The following is an 8,084-nucleotide window of genomic DNA, read 5'->3' as shown; positions in this document are numbered from 1 at the left end:
GATGGCTCCCACAGGTGTCCAGGCCCACGGAGGGGGTATCATGAGCAGAGGCGGTGGGCGCCCGAGGCACAACTCCCGCCGAGAACCGCGGTGGGTCCGAGGGGCGGGACTTGTTCCCCAGGACGGGGGCTGCCTCCCCTATACCAAGCCTGGCCGCGGGGAGATTCGTTTTTATGTTAAAAAAAAAAAAAAAAAAAAAAAAAAAAAAAGGTGTTTTTTGGGTTTTTTTATTATTATTATTTGAAAGCCGCAGCAGTAATATGCTTCAAAACTTATTTTGTCCCGGGCCCGTTGGTGCTCCCGATTAACGCTGCCTCCTTCTCCCTCCTCTTCACTTCCTGATGCTTCTGAGCGGCTCTGCCCAGCGCTGCCCACTGCTCCAGGCAGCGATGCCGAGGGTTTCCAGGCTGGGTCGTCCTCTGCCAGCACTAGGCAGCCCGCTCCATCCTCCCTGTCCCCATCTGGGGCAGGGCCGGCAGACTTCCTATTCCCTGTATTCCCTCTATATTCGCAGTGTGCTGGTGGCTTAGTGCCCACGGAGGACTGTGGAGGTCCCGCCAGACAACCCGTTCTGCGGCATCTTCCATGAGATGCAAATGCTCTGGCATAGAAACTCGTGCCCATGCACTCGGGTACACCCACCACTCACTATCAGATATATCAGCCCACCCACATCCTCACACATACCTCCACCTCATGCTCACAAAGATGCACACGCGCTCACAAGCATCTACACAAACTCGCTGGCTCCCATTGATTGGACATGCACCTACATTTGTGCAGTTATTCACACCCATTCTCACACTTATAACCCCCTCTACACCCTCACAACTCACACACACAAGCATTCTCGCACCTACACAAAGCTGTGCATTCACTCCCACAACACGCATTAACACACCCCCGGGCGCAGACACACACACACAGTCTGACACAGCCGTGATCTTGGGTTCCTGCAACCTTCATCCCTGCCACAACACCTGTGACACACCAAGACCCCACCGGGGACCCACTGCTATCGCCATACCCATCACTATGACCCCACACCAGGGAGACTGGGGGGGGCACAGCGGGCGGCAGCATCTCGTGGTCACCTCTCTGCCCCATGCCCAGTCGGTGCCTGACCAGTCAGTTCCCACCCCCTGCCGCCCAGCCCTGCCTGCCCACCAGGGTCAGGTTTCCCCCCTCCCTGTACCTGCCTCAGTTCTTGACTTCTGAACTCTTCAGGGAACTCGCTGGCGCCAGCTCCATCAACCAAAGTCCTTGTGGTTAGTAGGAGCTGGGAGGGGAGGGAGGGAGTGAGGGCTGGGGCCAGCCGGGGCTGTGAGGTTGCTTTCGGGCAGGAGATCTTTTCATCCCCGAGGGCTGCAGCTGCCTTTGCCCTTCTCCAGGAGCAGCCCGGGCCACTTCTTCAATGTCTTTCCACACAGGGGATGTGGGGCTCACCAACCCTCAGCATTTCAGGTTGTTTCCACAGGGAAGGAAGGGCAGAGCATGCCATGCCAGCCCTGCACAGTGCCACAGAGACCCCTGCCAGTGAGCTCTGATATCTAGGGGGACCCAGCCCAGCAGGTGCTCTCTCTCCAGTAAATAACGTAGCCATCTGATGCTGCTTGAACATCCCAAAGGACCTGGTCGATTCTGGGCAAAGCTTTTAGCCTTCCCTGTACCAAAGATCCCACATGATGAGTAGATGCCAAGGGCTCCAGAGGGGCTAGCCCCAAGAAATCACAAGGTCACCACCAGTGAGCCAGACTGGCTAATGAGGGTCACAGCCCCCAGCTGCTGAACCCAAGGTAGGGGTATCTTCTAGGTGGTAAAACCTGTCTGGAGAGAGAGTAAAGGTAAATCTGGTCTTTCTCTGCCCAGTGAGGACAAAGGAGAAGAACAGGCAGGGCTAGATCCTGACTGTGATTCAAGGCTCCTGGAAATCAATTGGAATTGTTGATGGGTTTTGGGATGATGCACAGCCCTAGCACAGGTTGCACAGGTTGCAGACCTCACCTAATCCCTGCACAGGTTGCAGACCTCACCTACAGCCTGGGGAAAGCCATGCAGCTCCTGGTTCCAATGCTCTAAAAGCACATGCTCATAGACCAGGATGTGTCAGGGGCAGCCTTGATGCTTTCAGGTTTCACATCCCAATGGGAGAGCTGACAGTGTCAGCATCCACTTCAAGGTGCATCCCATGATCCTACAAATGAACTGATCCTGGAAGCTGGGGGCAGAGGTGTCCCAGTCCTGCCTGCTCTGCTGTGGCTGGTGTTTGGCGGCAGATTTCCAGCCAGCATCCTCACACATACTGAGAGCTGTATTTTTCCCTCTTTACTAGGGCTCTAGATTTCAGGCTCTAAAAGAAATAATTCAGAGATCATATAGTAAGCAGAACCTGGGAAGACAGGTATTCTCAGATGTTTGCCTGAAGACCTGTTTTGGACAGTGGGATTTCTTTTCTGTCCAGAGAATTCCGTTCTGCAGGAAACACCAACAAGCTTGATCAGTCCTCTTTGGAGGCGGGAGAAGCCCTCCAACGTCGGAGCTGACGCATGCACTAAGTTGCTGCAAAATCAGTGTGTTGAGAAACCAAATGTTCTTTGGTCTCTATTTCTGCAGAGTGTTTCTCCCCCTTCAAGCACCCACAGCTATTTGCATATTCCTGCCAGCTTTGAAACTTTTGTCCTCTCTCATCTGCCCCGAGCAGCTGCTGGGACTCATTTCCAAAGCAATGGTCCAATCCTGCTCCAGCTGAGGGTTGGGGCCTCAGTGTATCTGTGCTAGGAGACACCAATGGAGACAAGGACCCTGACGGTGCTGCCTAAGGCTCCCCCTTTTCCCTCCCCACGAAGGCCTGGTGATCCTTACTCATTGATCGGGTGCATCTGCCTCCTGCTAGTAGCGGGGCAGCCCCGCCAGGGTCTGACCTCCACCCTCCACTCCCATATTCTTGTGCCTATCTGGCTTTCTCTTCTTGGCCACTGAGCAATTCTGCAGCTTGGGGCTCCCTGGAGCTCAGCATCACAAGTTGCTTCGCAGCTGCTGGCTGGGGGACTGCTGCGAAATACAAACCCTCCTGCAGGAAGCGGGGGACAAAAGTGGCGTGGCTGGAACCTTGGCAGGGTCCCAGCAAAACGCACCGGGCTCAATCCGAAACCTGCGCTTTTAGCGGCGTTTTCTAGAACCCTCAAAATCCTCCTAATTTCCTGAAGGAAAGTGAGCGATTCGGACTGCTTCTACACCGGAACAGTGAAAAACACAGAGGCTCCCCGTCAACAGAAGGGTGCACCCGGGCTCCTGCCCCTCCTCGCTTCTGAATTCGTTTAATTCGTTGGAGCCCCCAATACCGGATGATTATACACACTCCTGCACGTCTATCACCTTCCGCAGCTCTTTCTCTCCCGTCTCGACCCTTGGGAAATCAGTTAGGGCGAAGGACCTGGTGCCCTTAAGGGCCCGGTCTGCTCACCAGAGCTGGGACTCTGGAGAGCCCCGGGGATAGGCGGCCCCGAGGATGGGCGGCCCCTCCGGGCAGCTCCTCTCCCGGGAGCAGGGGGACGCGGTCCCCGCTGCCGTCGGGGTTCTGCCACTCAGCGCTGCCGTCCCTTACTAAATCATGTAGCAAGTGTCGCGACGGCAGCAGACAGAGAAGCAGAGCGACTTCAGCACCAACAAGCCGGTCTCCAGCGGCTGTGCGGGCGTCCTAGCGCAGAATCTCGTTTTCCGCACATCCCTTTGAGACTAACCCCGCACGGGAGGTCCCCGGAACCCCCCGCCCCGCCGACCGCAGCTCTTCCCGGGCTCCGCGTCCGCTAGAAGGGCGGGACGCGGTTCTTGCACATTAAAAGCAATTAACACCATTTGGGGAATTTTTAATTGTTCTATAAAGCACGCTGTAAATAATTACTCCCAGCTCTGTCGATCCCTCGAATAAGCACTGACAGTTGTAATTTATGGCTTTGGAAACATGGCCCCTTGTATTCAGCATAACTCCTTATTACAGTAATGACTTAGCGCCGCTGCACTTAATGAGTATAAAGTGCCCGGCGTAGCGGGAGCCGCAGCATCTCCCGAACTTCGCTCGCAACAATATTTCTCCCCTTTATGGTTACAAACGACCGAGGGGCTACGAGTTACTATGCGGTGAAGGAGCAGAGGGGCCGGGGGAGCGCAGCAGGACTCGGGAGGGCAGAGCGTCCGGCTCCGCACCCCGTCAACGATATCTCCCCGGTGCAGTGATCTACTGAAAATCAGTATTTAGAGCATTTCGCAAACTCCCCTCTCCCCTCCTGTTAGCCACTAGCCATCTAGAGAAAATGGTTCAAGAGAGGGAAAAGAACGGTCACAACTCATCGCACCCAGAGGCGCAGGAAATGCGGGTGCCGGGGAGCCCCGGAGGGCAGGTCGGCCTGCACACCCCGACCCTCCCGCCCGCCTCCTTGTCTGACGATGCCTCGGGACCGATCGGGTCCGTGCAACAGGCCGGGGGGCTCTGATCCCTTCCATCCTCCTGCCGGGGGTATCCGCGGGAGGGGAGGGAATGGGGTGGTGGTGGATGAGGGCTGAAGTGCCCGGCGGCTCTCCATGAATATTCATCGTTGCTCGTTGCCGGAGGAGCATCTGCCAATAAGTTATTGGTCCTGCGGCACCGGCCGCTCTCTTCACCGTGAAGAAATGCGTGTAATCCTATTAGCTGTGTCCCCCTGGCCACCCGCCCCGCACCAGCCCCGCTAATGAACGGCGTCTGGCCGCCACCCCCGGGGACACCGGCGGCAGCGGGGGACACCGGGGGCTCTGCCCCGTTATTAACTCCCATCTTAATTACAGCTCCCGTGCCAGCTCACACCCGTGAGGTAAGGGAACCCACGTGGGCTGGGCCTCCCCTGCTCGGAGAAGCACTGGCCTCTGCAACAGCTAGGCCTGTCACGACACAGACGGTGGCAGTCGTGATACCGCCCCGCTACCGGCCCCGGCTGTCGGCAGCTGCCTTGTTTGTTCGCTCACCGGGGGAGAGGCGGCTGCTTTTGTCTCCGAGCCCCAGGCTTTTTCTCGTCAGACAAAGTCCTGTTTTGCCATCAGATTTGTGATTCTCTCATTCCCGGCCCCCCCGTCTTAAAAGCAGCCCTCGAGGGCAGGGGCACAGGCAGCTCCACATACCCCGGGCACGCCCTGCCGGCTCCTCTAACAAAGTAGCTTTCACTAATGAACAAGAAGATCCAATAATAATGGTCTTAATTATTGCAAACATTGCTTCGGGTTTTGGTATAAAAACCTCAAAACCGCCCTCAGTAAATCGTGGCGTTTATTTTTTTTTTTTTCCCCCTTACCCTCCCCGAGGTTAATTAGGGCTAAAAAAACAAATACAAATTATGTCAGAACCAATGGGTAAACTTAAATCTAATTTGTTGCTGCTTTCATTAGCCCTCTGAGAGGCGGACCGCGTAGGAGGGGCAGCCCCCCAACCTACCGGAGGCAGCTACCGTGCAGGTGAGCTGCTTCGGGGACGAGGCCTCGCCCTTCCCGGAGGACCCCTCTGTCCCCAAATTGGGTTGACTTCTCCGTGTTGAGAAACTTTTCCTTTGCTGGCGGAAATGCATCCAAATTCTGGCAGGGCTCCGGTAAAACTCGGCGCCAGTCGTTTAGCAGCGCAGGAACAGAGGGCGTTTGGGATTAACCGTTATAAAAATAAAGCAAAAACCAAAAAGACAAAAATTAGAAAAATAGAAAATCATGTGGGGTTCCAAACATTATTCCTCCCCGCGTGGCACAACCCTCCCACCCCACCGCACTCCACTCGGTAAAACACCGAGCGAGCTCTGCCCAGGGGACCAATGCCCCGGGTATGGGGAGTGCAAGTGACTAAACCGGGTTTAAACACGATCGACCATTTATGTAAATGGCGTTCTCTATATTTGTAAGTTTAATTAATTAATTGCATTATACACTATTGTATTAATTGCATTTTCCACCTGTAATTAGTTTAGTTTCATTTCCAGTGCTACAACCTCCCGGACTTCACCGAGAAAGCACCGTGTCTCCATCCCAAAGCACGGAGCCGTCTTCATCCCAAAGGCTTTGCTATTTCTAACCTCCCAGGTAGGATCTCGAAAAACAGTTTAAGGAGAGACCACGACAGAAAACAAACAAATTAATTAGGGTGTGTAAACAAAAGTCGTGGGGGAGAGTAGGTGACACCGGTTTTTCAGTTTTATGCACATCACCATGGGCTTTGAATTGCCGGTGCCAGTTCAGAGAGCTTCGGGATTTTATGTGAAGTCGTTGTTTCATGTCACTGCTACCTGCGCGGGAGCTTGCAAGACCCCAGCAGAGCCTCACTAGCCGGTGGAGTCAGCCAAGGACACCGGGGACACGGAGGGAAATGAGCTTTCACTTCGGGAGACAAATACTTCAAGGCTCCGATAGAATAGCGCTGCCGGAGACCCGAAATAATCTTTCGAGACGTCTCTGTCCATACCGTTAATGTAGCTGAGCTCTGAGCATGCCCTGAGAAAAGGGACAGCTTCCAGCAGCCCGTATACAGCTGCAAACCTTCACCAAAACTTAAAGTGGCAGGACCCGGGGCTTCAGAGGTGAGGGGGAAGTGCACACTCAGATCTGAGCTCGCAGGTCTGGGATGCTGTATCCAGGGGAAAAAAAACCAAACCAAAACAAAAACCAACTCTTCAGACCCTGCGATGGGTCTGTGAAGTCTTAGAGAAATACAGAGATGGTTGGGCGGATTTCAGTCCTAGGAGAAATCCTAATCAATCATTGTGCTTAGCGGGCAGCATCCTCGGAGCTGAGCCCCGAGCGCAGCCCCACCGGAGGTCCCTGCAGGTGCAATTAGAAGTAAAGCTAACGCGAGGCAGAGAGCAAGCAGCGGTATTTGCAGAGAGATGCTAAGAGATGCTGGGGTCTGACACAACTTGGAGTAGGAAGACCCCTTACAAAACCTGGATCCATACTCCAGCCTCACTGAGTTCTAGAAGCTCAGAGACAAAACTCAAGCTTAGACCAAGACTCATCAAAGACCAACTTGATGTGAGTGAAGCAGCAGTGCTGACATCTCCTTCCCAGGCTCCCACAATCTCCCCACGCTTTTTTTTTTTTTTTTTTTTTTTTTTTTTTTTTTTTTTTTTGCTTTTTTTTTTTTTGCTTTTTTTTTTTCCCGGGACTTTTACTGTTCAGAGTAGATGAGCCAAGGCATTTCTTTCTCCCCTTTCATAAATATTGCATCTCCCAAATGCAATTACCAAGGGCGAAGAGACATAAGTGTTTGCTAAATAAGATTATGTGATAATGTTAATGTATTTTATGCCTGTGCTGTGACACCAGACAGTCCCCCTATTAATAACAGCTCAATGAGATGTGGAAGTTCTTAACAGGGTGCTTTGGGGGACTGGGGATCTTTTGCATCTGGGGGAAGGAAAGTGCAGTACTGTGCCATTGGCTGCAAAGGTGGAAGAGCCATTTCCAGGGATCAACTGAACTGGCAAGTGGAGCAGTAAGCAGCCCAGAGGGTCCAGTTGTTATGTTCACAGCCCACAGTCACTAACAGGGTGTAAATCACTCACAGCACTTCATAATGCAACAGGCCTAGGGAGGTTTTGCACATTATCACAATCCCGTGACTGAATTAAGCAGCATTTGGGGTCCTGTGGGCTCATCACAAGTACTATGTGCCAGCCCACGTGTCCCCAGCTATTAATAACATGGGCAGAAACTCACCTCTTCCTCCTAGCTAATGCATGACCAAGAAAATGAACAACCAAATATATCTCTTGGTCCAACTTGCCTCAGTCAGAACAAAAACCTCCCATATGATCTTAGCTCTGCTGATCTCCAGCACCCCCAGCTCTGACCTTTATCCACTTGTCTTTCTATCTCTCCAGTGGCCATGTCCATCTGCCACCTCCTATTGACCCGTCCATCCCTTGTGGTCTTCTGCCTCTATCATATGACTACAGCCATGTACCCATTTCCATATGATCAAGTGTAACTGAGGATGTTGGTTGCCCAGCCTGAGACATGTCGATGTGGCCCCTTTTTCAGAAAGTCCTTTAAAGACTGTACTGCAATGACCCAAGCTT

This window comes from Heliangelus exortis, chromosome 7 (assembly GCF_036169615.1).
Source record: "Heliangelus exortis chromosome 7, bHelExo1.hap1, whole genome shotgun sequence".
NCBI lineage: Eukaryota > Metazoa > Chordata > Aves > Apodiformes > Trochilidae > Heliangelus > Heliangelus exortis.
Note: the sequence above shows the minus strand (reverse complement) of the source record.